The sequence below is a fragment of the Canis aureus genome, chromosome 29 (genome assembly GCF_053574225.1).
Source record: "Canis aureus isolate CA01 chromosome 29, VMU_Caureus_v.1.0, whole genome shotgun sequence".
NCBI classification, from domain to species: domain Eukaryota; kingdom Metazoa; phylum Chordata; class Mammalia; order Carnivora; family Canidae; genus Canis; species Canis aureus.
In genome coordinates this window covers 7,667,712-7,680,881 of record NC_135639.1, presented here as the reverse complement: position 1 = coordinate 7,680,881, position 13,170 = coordinate 7,667,712, and the positions used below count along the sequence as shown (strand labels likewise).

General features: G+C 50.5%; 1 long non-coding RNA gene across 1 annotated transcript; it reads left to right on the top strand.

Moving 5' to 3' along the window:
- Positions 1 to 5,721: 5,721 nt before the first annotated feature.
- Positions 5,722 to 12,434, top strand: LOC144300976 (uncharacterized). Its single transcript, XR_013367721.1, has 2 exons — positions 5,722 to 5,974; positions 6,339 to 12,434. It is a non-coding gene; the product is annotated as an uncharacterized LOC144300976 (long non-coding RNA).
- The last annotated feature ends 736 nt before the right edge of the window (positions 12,435 to 13,170 follow it).

Here is a 13,170-nt window from a genome sequence, read left to right as displayed (position 1 = left end):
TTTTCCCTCTACCCTTCAAGGTTCCTCACTTGAGAAGCACCCCTGTAATAAGCAAAACAGATGAATGGGAGAAAAACAAACAGAAGTTTAGTAACGTGTCTTCCTCCTATAAACGTGGAAGAGAGCAGGGGAAACTGAGTGACTCCCCCAAAATAGCCCAAGCCATTGCCTTAAATACCATCTCCAGCTAAAGGCAAAAGAAATTAGGTCAAGGTAGGGGTGGCCAGTTTTTTTCCTGGAAAAGCATAGTAAACAAGGCTAAGGCTGTTAAGGCAGAGATATCCGTCCTTGCCCTCTGCGTGAATGAGTTGCTAGAGATTTAGCCTTTCTCCTTCCTGCTACAGAGAGGAAAGCAGCCTCACTTAGGGAGATCTCCCTTATGCATGGAGACAAATGTCTCCTACAAAAGGGCAATGTCTACTCAGATTTCAGAGATTCTCTATCTGCTGTTTCTTAAAAGTAATCAGCCTAACATATTCCTTATGCCAAAGAGACATATTTTAGGATGACAAATTCTGCTCCCCTTCAGTGAAATAGTGTCTTGCATAAGAGGAGGGGCAGAGTTGGCTTCTGGCTTGACTATACCCAAGGATTTGTTCAGGGTCTATCTGCCTGTCTGTCTCTCCCTCTCTCCTCTGTCTCTCTTGACAGGTGTGGCCCCCTCCCCCGTGCAGATAGGCACTGGGGGTCAGGGCACCTCTGCAGCTCCCCTGACTTGCTTACTGGTGGGGCTCAATCAGGCTGCTTTGAGACAAAGACCTCAATGCCCTCAAGTGTCATGTGTACCCTGGACAGAGAAGTTCTCCAGGTCTCACAAAATGCCCTGGAACACAGAAACAATTGCCCAGCCACCTCTGTTGATTTACATGGGACCCCAGAGCCTGGGAGTGAGAACTTGAACCAAGTCAACAACTGTAGGGACACCTCTTCTGAGGTCCTCAATGATGGACTTGGGAGAAAGGTCCCTAAAAAGCAGTCTGATAAAGAGGTAGAATGGTGGCATTCTGAGAGAAACCACCAGAAGTGAAGGGGGTGACCATGGCCACAGGAAACATGCACAGAGGGATCTGACCTGACAGTTCTCTGACACAGCAAGGCCTGGTGCTCTGGGAGGAGAAATCCATAGTAGAGAGGAATGGACCATTGCACCAGGAGCCAGCAGCCCTGCAGATGGAAGGCCTCACCAAGAGCTGGCATTGAGAAGGGGACTGTAATGAGGCAGAGGAGTCAAGGCACTAGCTTAGCTGGGGTAGACAATGGGGATGTGGGCAGCATATAGTGGGCAGCAGGGAGGTGAACACAGCAGACTGGAGGTGAACTGGAAGAGGAGAATCTGTGGGACAGGACATCACAGCTCCAGTTACACATGGGGACCCCAAACCCACAAAGGCAACTCCCAAAGGGAATAAATGGATGGAAAGATCTCAGGCAAGACAAGCTCTCCTGTTAACGCAGGATGGAGAAATCCACACTGAGATTTGTGGTTTTGCCACAAACGTGACTCATTTTCGCCCTGGAGGTGAAATTTTTTCCAGCCATCCTCAAAATAGTATTTTGGGGTCATCTGGCAATATATCTAGTATAAATAGCACACATGATTTTTCTAAATATATGGATCGTATTTCTAATGTTTCATACCTAAGGAGTGTGTGCACATTTAGCAGATGAAAGGTCTTCACTTATGCCCAGGGGCCCCCCGAAATGCCACTTGGCCAACCCCAGGAAACTGCCACAGAAGGCTGAGGTGTAAGCTCTGGTGTCTCCATGGGGTATGTGGTCTACTCTGCTTGGGAGGGAGGGAAGGAAGAAAGGAAGGAAAGATATAAATACTAGGCTTTCCCCCCACAAATTATTTACAGCATAATCTTTAAATCCATGGTTCTCATACAGTGACTATTTTTATTTTTCTAGTGTGCTAATTTTACATATATACATATCTTAAGAGTTACCATGTCTCCACCCATGAGGTTGTGTTTTTTCATCTTCACATTTTCTCAACATTTCCCTGCATTTCCCCACACAAGTTTAAAAAAAAAAAATCAACCAAGTAAATTTGAAGATCTAATTGGCTTTATCAAGTGATCCATGAATCTTGTAGCATCCTATTGAGCAAGCAGAGCAGTGCTCCAGGAGTGGGGTCAAATCAAAGGTTTTTATAGTCAGGATGGTGCCCTCCCCCCACCATTAGCAAAATAAAAGAAATGATTGTGTCAGGCGAAGACATCTTCCTTTTGGGGGGAAGGAAACAGCAAGGCTTTTACCTTTTTTAATTTTTTTTTTTTTTTTTTTTAGTGATTGCCTCACTAATGCTGATCAGGACATTTCAGATTGACTTTGTAAAGGTTATATTCCTGGAATAGGGGATGCCTGGGTGGCTTAGCGGTTAAGTGCCTGCCTTCAGCCCAGGGTGTGATCCTGGGGTCCAGGATCGAGTCTCATATTGGGCTCCCTGCATGGAGTCTGCTTCTCTCTCTCCCTGTGTCTCTGCTTCTCTCTCTGTGTGTGAATAAATAAATAAAATCTTTTTAAAAAAATATTCCTGGAATAGGTTGAAACTGTAATTAAGTCACGCCTGGCTGTAATGGGGGGCAGTTGACTCCAATTGGGGCTTGAGTGGTTTTTCTCTTTTCTAACAGGTTTGAATGGCCAAATACATTCCATTGAGTAGGTGTCCCATGATATGACTGAGCTCTTATCTTATTTTTGCGTATTACCATCATTTCTGTTTCTCTGTGTTTTGCTTTCCTATTAAACGTACATGATAATGAGCATCTTTGTACGTGTGGCTGTTGTTCCATTTGATGGTTTTCTTTGCATAGAGTTTCAGATGCCAGAATAAGCACTTAGATTGTATTAGTGGTTCTTGCTTCATCTCCCCATTTTGTTTTCTGAACATATTGTGCCCACAGATCCATCATGCTGCAGGTATCACCTCAACCACAGTGTCAAACCAAAACTGCTCAAAATAACACATTCTTAAATAAATCCAAATGGTGTCCCCAGATTCGTCTTTTTTGTTGGTAGCAATTGGTTCTTATCTGATGAATGGTTTTGGTAGGTCTTTGCTTGGATATTCTTGAGAGTCAGGTTGTTTCTATAAATTTGAGTGAGCTCTGCAGATATTATCATATTATATTATATTATATTATATTATATTATATTATATTCTTCATCAGTCATATTTTGAAAATCATGTTATTTTCATTTTTGGTGTAAGCATTCTCTTCTTAAATTTTTTTTGTTATTGTCATTATTCCAAAGTTTGTAGACCTTCCCTATTGAACTCACCAATCTTCGTCATTGTGGTTGTTTCCATTGCTTGTGAGATGAGCAATTCATCCATAGATCTGATAAATACTCTATTTTCTGTTCCGCTAGTTTATCTAAAATTTAGTTTTCCATATTTAATAGTTGAATCTGCCTGGGCTTTATGAGGTGTATGGTGCTCTGAGGATCCAAACTAATCTTTTCTTCCAAATTACTCTGCTATTATCCAACATGATTTAAACATACTTCTTCCTTTGTACTTATTTTGGAAAGTGGACTATATCAATGTGAACATTTTCCAAACTCTATTTCTCTGGGCCTGAGTCAGCTCTGTGGTTTCAATAATTTTGCTTGATAACATGCTCTCAGGCATAGCAGCCTCAGCTCACATCTCCTCTCTCTCTCTACCCCTCACTTTGTTGCTCTTAATTTCAAGACCATTCTTTGAAATTTTTGACTATTCCTATTTTTCAGAGGGGGCTTCAAAGCATATTGATTTTAAAACATCTTTTGGGGATTTTGATTGGAATTGTGTTGAATCCATACAGTAGCTTGGGGGAAGACAGACATCTATTCAATATTTTATCTTGACAACCAAAAGCGTAGCTTACCTGTCTATCCCATATACTCCCCTGTAAAATCAGCTTGAATAATTCAGTTTGAAAGGCTATGTTCTAGTTCCAACTCGGCCTCTACCTGGTGGAAGAGTTCCAGCAAGTGCTCCTTTTCCCACCCTGACAATGAGGAGTCTGACAGGTTAATTGTTTAGATAAACAGCAGATGGCTTGTTTTTCTCTCTCACTGTATGCTGCTCAGGTCAGAGATAGGTTGGTCTCCTTCCCTCCTGGAAAGAGCTCTGCTTATCTGTCCTGTTGGTCACATTCCCTCTGCCACTGGAGCCCTCCCCACCTGCCCTGCCTACTTCACTATTTAGGTCCACCTGGATGACCCAGGAGGATGGCCTGGCCTGAGATTCCTCAACCTTCTTGCCTGTGGTGAGCTGAATCTCAGCCACCGACTCCTGTCACCACCCTAAAACTACATGGCCTCCAAAACCACAAATTCACACCACCTTCCATCTCTTCAGCCTGCTAGCACTCATGACCCCACTCTCACTGCTCCATGACCCTGTGGAGACCCCCAAACCACTGGCTCCTTCATTGTCTCACTGCCCAAGTGGTCCCCCCATATTCACCCTCCTTGCTTATGTCAGATCAAGTCTATAATCATTACAGTCTGCTAGAGGCTGCTGGTGCCACACAATAGCCCCTTGAGTCTCCCATGCCTTCACTCACCCATTGCTTCTTACTGCCAGCACCTCCAACCAGGGCCTCCAGTCTGACCTTTGTAGGACCCTTCTCCATGCTCTGGACTGCATTATGTCTTCCCCAAATTCATCTTTTGGAGCTCCAACCTTCAATGTGAGTACCTTTGGAAATAGGGAGGCATCTCCCTATTTTAGGAGGTAATTATGGATAATTGTGGTCTTGGATAGAGTCCTAATCTGATGGTTGGGGCCTTATAAGAGGGTGAGAGTCTCTCTCTCTCACCACATGCATGTATTGAGGAAAGGCCATATGAGCACACAGCAAGGAGGTGGCCGTGTGTAAGCCAGGAAGTGGGCTCTCACTGGAAACAAATCAGCCAGCATCTTGGCCTTGGACTTTTCAGCCTCCAAAACTGTGAGCTCTGTTGTTTAAGCCACCCAGTCTGTGATATTGTATAATGGCAGGCCTACCAGACTTAGACACTTCATAAGAAAAAATATTAAAAATTGTATTTTATGTCTGTATTGGTATCAAGATAGACATTATACATTAAAATATTTTCTTCAACCCTAAAGTTCATTTTTTTCTTTCTAATAAAAAATAATGGAAACATTTTCATGAGCCCCAGAAGTGTCTTGGGTCCTGGCCATTGTACCTATCAAGCCTGATGGATTACAGGGTGCTGCTCAGGGCTTTTCTAGGGTGCTCAGCAGCAGGCAGGATGTCCTCTGTGCTGAGCAGTTATAGTTCCCAGGAGTAGCCCCAGCTAAGGATGGCTGGGTGTTGGCAGGTAAGTGGCCCCAGCCTCCTGACCTTTGGGTGGGAGCCCTCTGGGGCACTCTGCGTGCTCTTACAGAAACCCACAGCGGGTGTGAACCTCAGTTGCGGTTCATGGTGGAAACCTGCTGTCAGGGAACTTGACTGAACTGGCTTTTTTCCCTTCCTTGCCTGGCTTCCCTCACCCAACCCATGCTTCTAAGTATCACTCCCCAAATAAATACGAGCTTTACTTGCTCTCAAATCCTTGTCTTCAAGGTCCGCTTTGGCAGAATCTAGTCTTGATATAAACATTGTCTTGCAAACACAGTGGAAACTTGCTTAACCAACTTCCTCTTAACCAAGTGTCTGGAGTAACCACCTCTCTGCTCTCTCATGATGTCAACACACAAAAGTGCTGGGCCGGGCAGGCTGCCTTCCGGTACCTTGTGCACCTCTGCTCCCATCCATCCAACTGTGAATTTGCCCAGAGTGGGATGTGATGGTCCCAGACCTGCTCCCGCCCGTTTTGTTATTGCAATGGTGTTGTTTTATTAAACGTGATGCCAGCTGATAAAATATGAGTGTAAAAAGAGAGTTGCTGTTTCTACGAAAATGAAGTTGAATACACGGATGAGACCACATAGAGACAAGTTGCTAAGAGGCTATCAATCAAACAAGAGGTAGGTTGCCAACTGTGAGAGCCTGGAAAACTTGGTAAAAATCTAAAAGGCATCTGAGCCACATCGCTGCAGAACATTGACATTCTCTTTCTGCCTAAAAATCAAGTGAAACTGGACGTTGCCCATGATGTGCGTCACTGTGATAGAGGGTAGGGGTGGGGGCGAGGTGGGGGGAGGTCCCTCAGTTCTTCCATCCCCAGCCCCATTATGCTCTCTCCCCAGGATCTGGGTCAGGGAAGGATGCACCTCAGACAAAGCCTAGTAGCATCGAGCTGTAATCCCCTCCCTGTCCCCGCCTGGGAATTTCCCCCTTCCCTGCAGTGAAAACCCAGCTCAGCAAGTAATCATCAAAATCTGTCATTAGGCGGTGACCTCAGGCCAGATTCCTCCTCTCCTGCTGAGACCCAGGCCCTCCTCTCCTGCATCCATCTGAGCAGAGCAGGAGGTTGGCTAAAGGAGCATTTCAGATGAGCATCACGCCCACCTGGTTAACGTCCCAGCCTCAGCTGCTGCTTCCTCCGACCCCCCCCCAACCATGGACAAGATGTGGGGCCACTGCTCTGCCTCCCACCTCCTCTGGGCTCTGCACGCAGCTCAGCTCTCAGAGCCCAGGACACAACCTCCACCGTGTCCTCCTGCGAGAAGGGCTGAGCCTGCCTGCACCCGAGGCGCCCCGCATCTGCCTGGCACGGTCAGGGCACCCCATGCGTGCTCCATGGGTACTCCGGGGTAGGCCACCGAGCAGGTAAGAGAGTGCCCTCTAGCTCCGGCATCCTACGCTCCTGGGATCTGAGCGGGCTTCCATTCCAGCGGCGGACCTTTTCCTGCGTTTTCAGGTTCCTCGCTGCGGGCCCTAGGCAGGGGCTGTAAGTCATGGGTTCTGACAGCCTGAATCTGCAGGAGCTAGCAGGGCACGGAGCGGGGAGGGTGGTGCAGGAGGAGAAGGCAGTGCTCCTGAGGCCGGCTTTCCATCTCCTCCGTGCCCAAGCCCTGGGAATGTGGGGCGATGCGGACTTGGCCCGCCGGAGGAAGAAAGAGGGAAGAAAGAGGGAAGAACGCAGGGTACAGTGTGCAGGGGCGGGCGGTGATCACAGCCACCTGGCTCTGGAGGGACTCGATCAGCCAGGGCCAGGGCACCTGCCGACATGGAAGGCCGAGGGTGGAAGGAGGACCACCATTCAGGGATGGGCGAGGGACTGAAGCTGTGATGGGAGCCCATCCCAGTGGGCCTGGGCCAGCTAACTCAGGCCCCCCTACTGGTAGCCTGGGAGCTGGGGGCTATCGTCCAAGCTCCTCCCGCCCCTCACCTGTGGCCCAGATGCCGTCTAAAGAGGCCTCTGCTGTCAGCTGCAATCTCTGCTCCTTGGGGGTTCGTCCATGGCCTAGTTATTAAGCTTATCAGCATTTCTCTTTGGGTCTGGCTGCCCACCAGCTTGTCAGCTCCGCCTGCCTGCCTTGTTCTGTGTGCCAGCCCCAGGGGCCAGCAGGGCTCCTGACACTGAAACCTCTGCCCAGGAAGCTCCCGTTCAGACCCTTCCCAAGGGTCTCAGGCAACACGGAGTCGGGCCCCCTTCCTGAGGGCTGGAGAAGCCCACGTTCATTTCCATGTCTGGAGCTAGATCGACCCTTCTGGATGCCCTGACGGTTTGACCAAATGTACACAGCACATTTGGAGGCTGCCAGGTGGAGGCTCTTTGGAATTGTCTCAATACTGTCATAAAAATTAAAAATTCATCTCGTGCAAAATAAAAGGCAAGTGTAACTAACCGGCAGGTTGGCTCCACCACCTGAAAGCTGATGAGGCTGACTGGCTGCATGGCCCGAGAGCCTTCCCACGGTGCCTCTGTGCACCGAGCATGCCAACTGCTCGAGCCTCATACCTGAAACTCTCTGGTCGACAGGTTCACTTCTCTGCCCCCTCCCCACCCCAGGGAACAGGCCCCAGCAGACACCCGGCTTTCCTCCTTACCTGTGGGGATGCTTTCATCTCCACCGGCATGAGGGCAGTTCCTCAAGCCTAATTTTCATTCCAACTTCTCCTCGGTGGCCTCCAAATTAGACATTGCTGAGCTCACTTGAATAGGCTGGAAAGTTAAGCCTCCTTGGCTTCGCCCCCTCTCTTTCTATGAGCTGAAGGGACCAGAAATCACACACCTTAGAGGTGATGGATACACAGAGCGGCTTCACGTAGTTTATGACTCTAGTGGAGACCAAGGCCAGATTGTATAACTTTGCACTAAATTTCAAGCAGTGCCAACAGTCCCGTGACCCTCGGCGTTTCTCTCACGTGACCCCCATTGGTCATCTCACTAAAATAATTTTATGGTGCTCATCTGGGAGTGTATTGATCGTTGAGCAAAGCACATAAATGCACACACAGAGTGGTTCCACACACACTGAGACACGTGACCACGTACATCCAAACCCTCAGAACACTCACGCAGCTCAAAAATCTCACATAACAAGAGATTTGTGGTCCAGCTCCCGCTACATAATGGCCTCATGCTGAGCAGAGTATATTCCCATTTGGGCTCAACCATGAGACTCACTCTGGCCATGTGGGTGTTGTCATCAGGTCCAGCAAACAGCCTGAAATGTGCTTATACAGTGGGGTCTGCTCTCTCACTCTGGGGATCATCAGAAGAGGTTGCTCTAGGAGCTGCTGCCCCTTCAGCCACGTTCCAGAATGAGACACGTGGAGCAGACCACATGGCCTGGTGGTTGCCAGTTCAAATGCAATGAATGACCTACGGGCCCACCTAATCTCAGACTGCCACCCCGGCCTAAAGCCCAGAGGCAGGAGCCAAAAGCCTAAGCGAGTGCAGCTGAATTGCAGGTGACCCAAAGACCAATGAGTAATTATGAGTAATTGTTTTAAGCTACTGAATTTTGAAGTGGTTTGTTATGCAGCACTATTATGGTAATAGCTGACTGATGCAGTACCCAAGCTCATAAAAAGTCTACACAAACACTCATGTGGAACACACACACACACACACACACACACACACGCACCTTTCCAGTGAAAGGAGCACAGCATCATCCCAGGAGATAGGTTGCCATCCCCCACCACCACCACCACCACCAGTCTGTGGCCCTCTTTCTCCAATGTTTCCAGAGCCACCATCGACACAGCCTGGTCTTCCAAGGCCAGTTTCGTCTTTAGCATCCATTACCGTGCAGCTTAGAATTCGGCACCCTTTATCTTGTCAAGTTGTTCTCATGTCCTTTCTGCCAAGAGAGCGCTGCTTTTGAAGCCCTGGCAGCTTGCTATTTTTTCCCCTTCCTACCCCAGTTGTTGAATGCCTGTCAGACTTGTGACATCCCATTCTCTCAAGGGGAAAAATTATAGCTGGGATGTGTGCAAACGAATCCTCAGAACATGTATCGTCCACATCCTCACTGTTGGCTTCCCTGACGGGCCTGCTTTTCCCACTGTCATCACAGCTGCTCCGGTGATGAGCCGCAAACTGATCTGTTCTGTTATCACAGGGAAGCAGGTGCCCCTGCTCTCAGACAGTCACAGCCAGTGGAAGAAGAAAGTCAGGACTAGAAGAGCCCCGTGCCCTCCCTTCTCAGAGCCCTCTGCACACCGGCTCAGGGGCGGGCGCCCCAAATGCCTGATGCCACAATCCAAGCACAAGGCAGCAGTATCAGGCTGGGCAGCCTTGGGGGGCCCAAGGAAGATCAGCCAGCCTCACAGGGACCTCTTCTCAGGCCCCACCCTGCTGAGGAGGATCGGATGCTGTCTACACAGCAGACCATATCTTAGGTCACTTGGGAGTATTTGTTGATTCAACTTTGTGCCAGGCCCAGAGAGGAGACACCTATAGAAATAGGCCATGGCCGTGCTCCCCACCCTCACCCCAGGAAGTTAAGCAAGGGCCACCCTGGGAGATGATTTTAACTGGAGCCTTAAGGGATAAATAAAGGCTTCCAGGTGAATCGTGGGGAAAGGGATTCCAGGAAGAGAGAATGGCATGTGTAAACAGTGTAAAAAATGAGGGAGTCTGACGTGTTTGGGGAACTGCAAGGAGTTCAGAACAACTTGACCCACGATGACTCAGGAAGGGCGTGGGAATGGGGCTTAGGCAGTCAGCTGAGGCTGCACCATTATGCTTCCTTTGCAGCCAGACTCATGGGTTTGGACCTTTCTGGTTGGCAATAGGGAGCCACAGAAAGATTTTAGAGGGGAGAAGAGGGACAAACTTGCCTCTCGTTGGACCCTCCCGTTGCAGGATAGAAGCTGGATCAGAGAGAGATGGGCCAGGAGACAGGAAGGGCAGTGACAAAGCCAGAGGAAAGAGATGGCAAGGGTCTGGCCTGACAAGGTAGCTTTGGCAGCAGAAGGAGGGAGCAAAGCCCAATTTCTCTCTCTGCCTTGGCCTGCCTCGGTTTGCTCTCCATCTGTGAAGGTGAGCAGGTGCCCATTGCTAAATTAGAAAGCTAGCTCAGCCTCCTCATGGTGGCTCCCTCTCCTTCATCCTCAGCATCACGGATATCACCTCAGAACGCTGACTTCGTTACCTCTTGGATTCACCCCTCCGCCTCCCTTGCCACCTTCATCCAGGCCCTATCAGGTCAGGTGGGCCCTGGAGGAACTGGACCAAAGCCCAAGCCCACTTCCCTTTGGTACCTGCTTCTTTCTCCTGCATCCGGCAAATAGTTTGGGAGCAGTAGAGTAGGCCAGGGCCTGAGGTGTTGGGGGCTATAAGTAGTGAGCAGCACAGAGCAGGGCCTCTGGCCTTCTGGATTCTTCCCTCCACTGGGGAAAGCAGATGTTGAACGAATTGCTACACAGTTATCAGCACAGACCCCTGGGGGGGAAGGGCTGATGAAGACCCCTGTGCCAGGGCTGCAGTACCTGCAGGGACCTAGCACAGAACATTCTAGAGCAGAGGCTCAGAGGCCATCTGGGAGCATGCAGAGCAATGCACTGCATTCCAGTCAGGCTATGAATGGGAAAGAGCTTGCAGGAGAAAAGGACATGCAGGGTGAGGCCAGACTGGGGAGAGGCCAGCGGGCAGGGCATGCAGGGTGCCTGGCCTGTGCAAAGGGTGGAGAATGCTCCCTAAGAGCAAGAAAATGTCACTGTAGCAGGGTGAACCATGGCTTCCAAAACACATGCTTGCCCAGAAACTTGGAACATGACCTTATTTGGAATAAGGATCTTTGCAGGTGTAAAGTAAGGATCTTGAGATGAGATGGTCCTGGATTCAGGTGGGCCCTACATCCAGTGAGGGTCCTTATGAGGAACAGAAAAGAGACATAGGGAGCAGCTCACATGAATGCAGAGGTAGAGATGGACCCGGTGGCCACAAGCCCAGGAACATCCTGGGGCCACCAGAAGCTGGAACTAGAGCTTCCAGAGAGAGAGAGAGTGCTGTGGCCCTGCTGATACCTTGACTTGAGACTCTGGCCTCCACAACGGTACAGATGATTCTGTTGTTTAAAGCCAAGCTGCTGGCCATCTGTTGCAGCAGCACTAGGACACCCGGTGGTACACACAAGGGGACTAGTGTCACCTACGCAAGTATTCCAGATCTCACCGTGCCCGCCCACCATCCAACATGAATTTGCTGACCACCCACATCCACCCCTAGACAGCAGACAGAGTTCCATGGGTCTGAGCAGGACCCTGTGGCTTGAGGAAAGCCCAGCACCTGCGCGTAGGGGTGCGGGGGGTGGAGGGCAGAGGTGGCGCTGGGTGATCCTGGCTTGCTCACTCCTCCTCAGGCAGAGATGGGCAACTGTGGGCGACGGCGATGTGTATCCAGTCAGCTGGGGCACCCCAGTGCCCTCCAGTTCCCAGGAGGATCCACGGCCAAGAAGGACGGTAGTCATAGGAAAAGGAGCAATTAACCCCGCGCCACCCCAGGGTCAGGAAGGTGCAGGGAAGAAGGCTGAGAGTGGGGGTGTGATCCCCCAGAGTGATCCGAACGTGAAGAGGAAGAAATGGAAATCCTGGGCTGGCTGGCAGCGCAGTCGCCCACCAGTGCTGTCCCCGGCCCTCGGGCACCTGCTGTGATCAGCAGAGCCAAGCTGAACACTGAGCCTGATGCCTCCACGCAGGCCCCACAGCCAGGAATCCTCAGCCCCTGCCTGGCGTCCGGACCCCCATCAGGCAGGGGTCAGGGGAGCCAGGCAGTCCAGAGGCCTCAGTGGGACAAATCAAGACCTCCCTCAGGCTCAGCTTCTCCGACTGCAAAATGGGCACAGGACACTTGACAAGTCCCCGCAAAGAGCTATTTTGCTTCGGACCCACCGGCCTCTTTCCTCATTTCCCTGCCCCCTTGGTCCGGACCCCAGCATCTCACTTGGCCAAACCTCACCTTGGATGTCTGTTCCTGGCTCCAGACCACAAACTCCAGCGCCATCAAGATCCAGTCATTTTCATAGTTAGAAATAATTGAATTCAACGGCATCATTATTTTAAAAATAAAAACAAACCAACCACAAATATGTGGCAGCAGCAATATATTTCACCCTGCCCCTCATTTCCTGGAGAGCCGTCATTACTGCTTCCAAAAATACATGCTCAAGGCTCATTAAAGGTCCAAGGGAAAATGGGGCCAGGGTCTCCAGGCCCTGGGCCCTCAGCTGAGACAGGCACCTGTCTCAGGTATGTCTGCAGGGCTGTCTGTGCCCGGCGGGAGGGAGGGTTGGGGTAGGGTCAGCCCAGGGCCAGAGGGGCCCGTGCAGTCACTGAGAGACGTCCCTGGGAAGGGACCCCGCCCCGGGCCTTAGGGTTTGCAGACCTCACTTTGCATTTCCTTCTATTCCTCTGGTGCTTTGTCCTCTTCTGGGAGCCAGTGTGGCCCCAGAGAAGCAGAGAGGTCCCTTCTGCTGGCCCCTACCTGACAACAGAGGCTCCCTCTACCACTGCCCACTGGCCCGGGGACCCCAGAGCCCTCCCCCCACCAGACTCAGGGCAAAGCCTTACTGATGTGTAACTTCCCCCGAGCCTAGGCCACTGCCGCCTACATGCGGCCTCTGCCTCCCCGAGCCGGGCATCCCGCCCCAAGCCGTCCTCTGCCCCCCACCATGCCCGCCCACCAGCTCTGCTCAGCTTGTCCAATCTCCTGGCTTGCTCCTGCCTTTTCCTCTCCATTTTCACACAGCTCGAGTGCTCCTCAGCTCCCCACACCCTCCCCCCGGGGTCACCTGTGACCCATCTTCAGTCCAAAGGGCAGAGG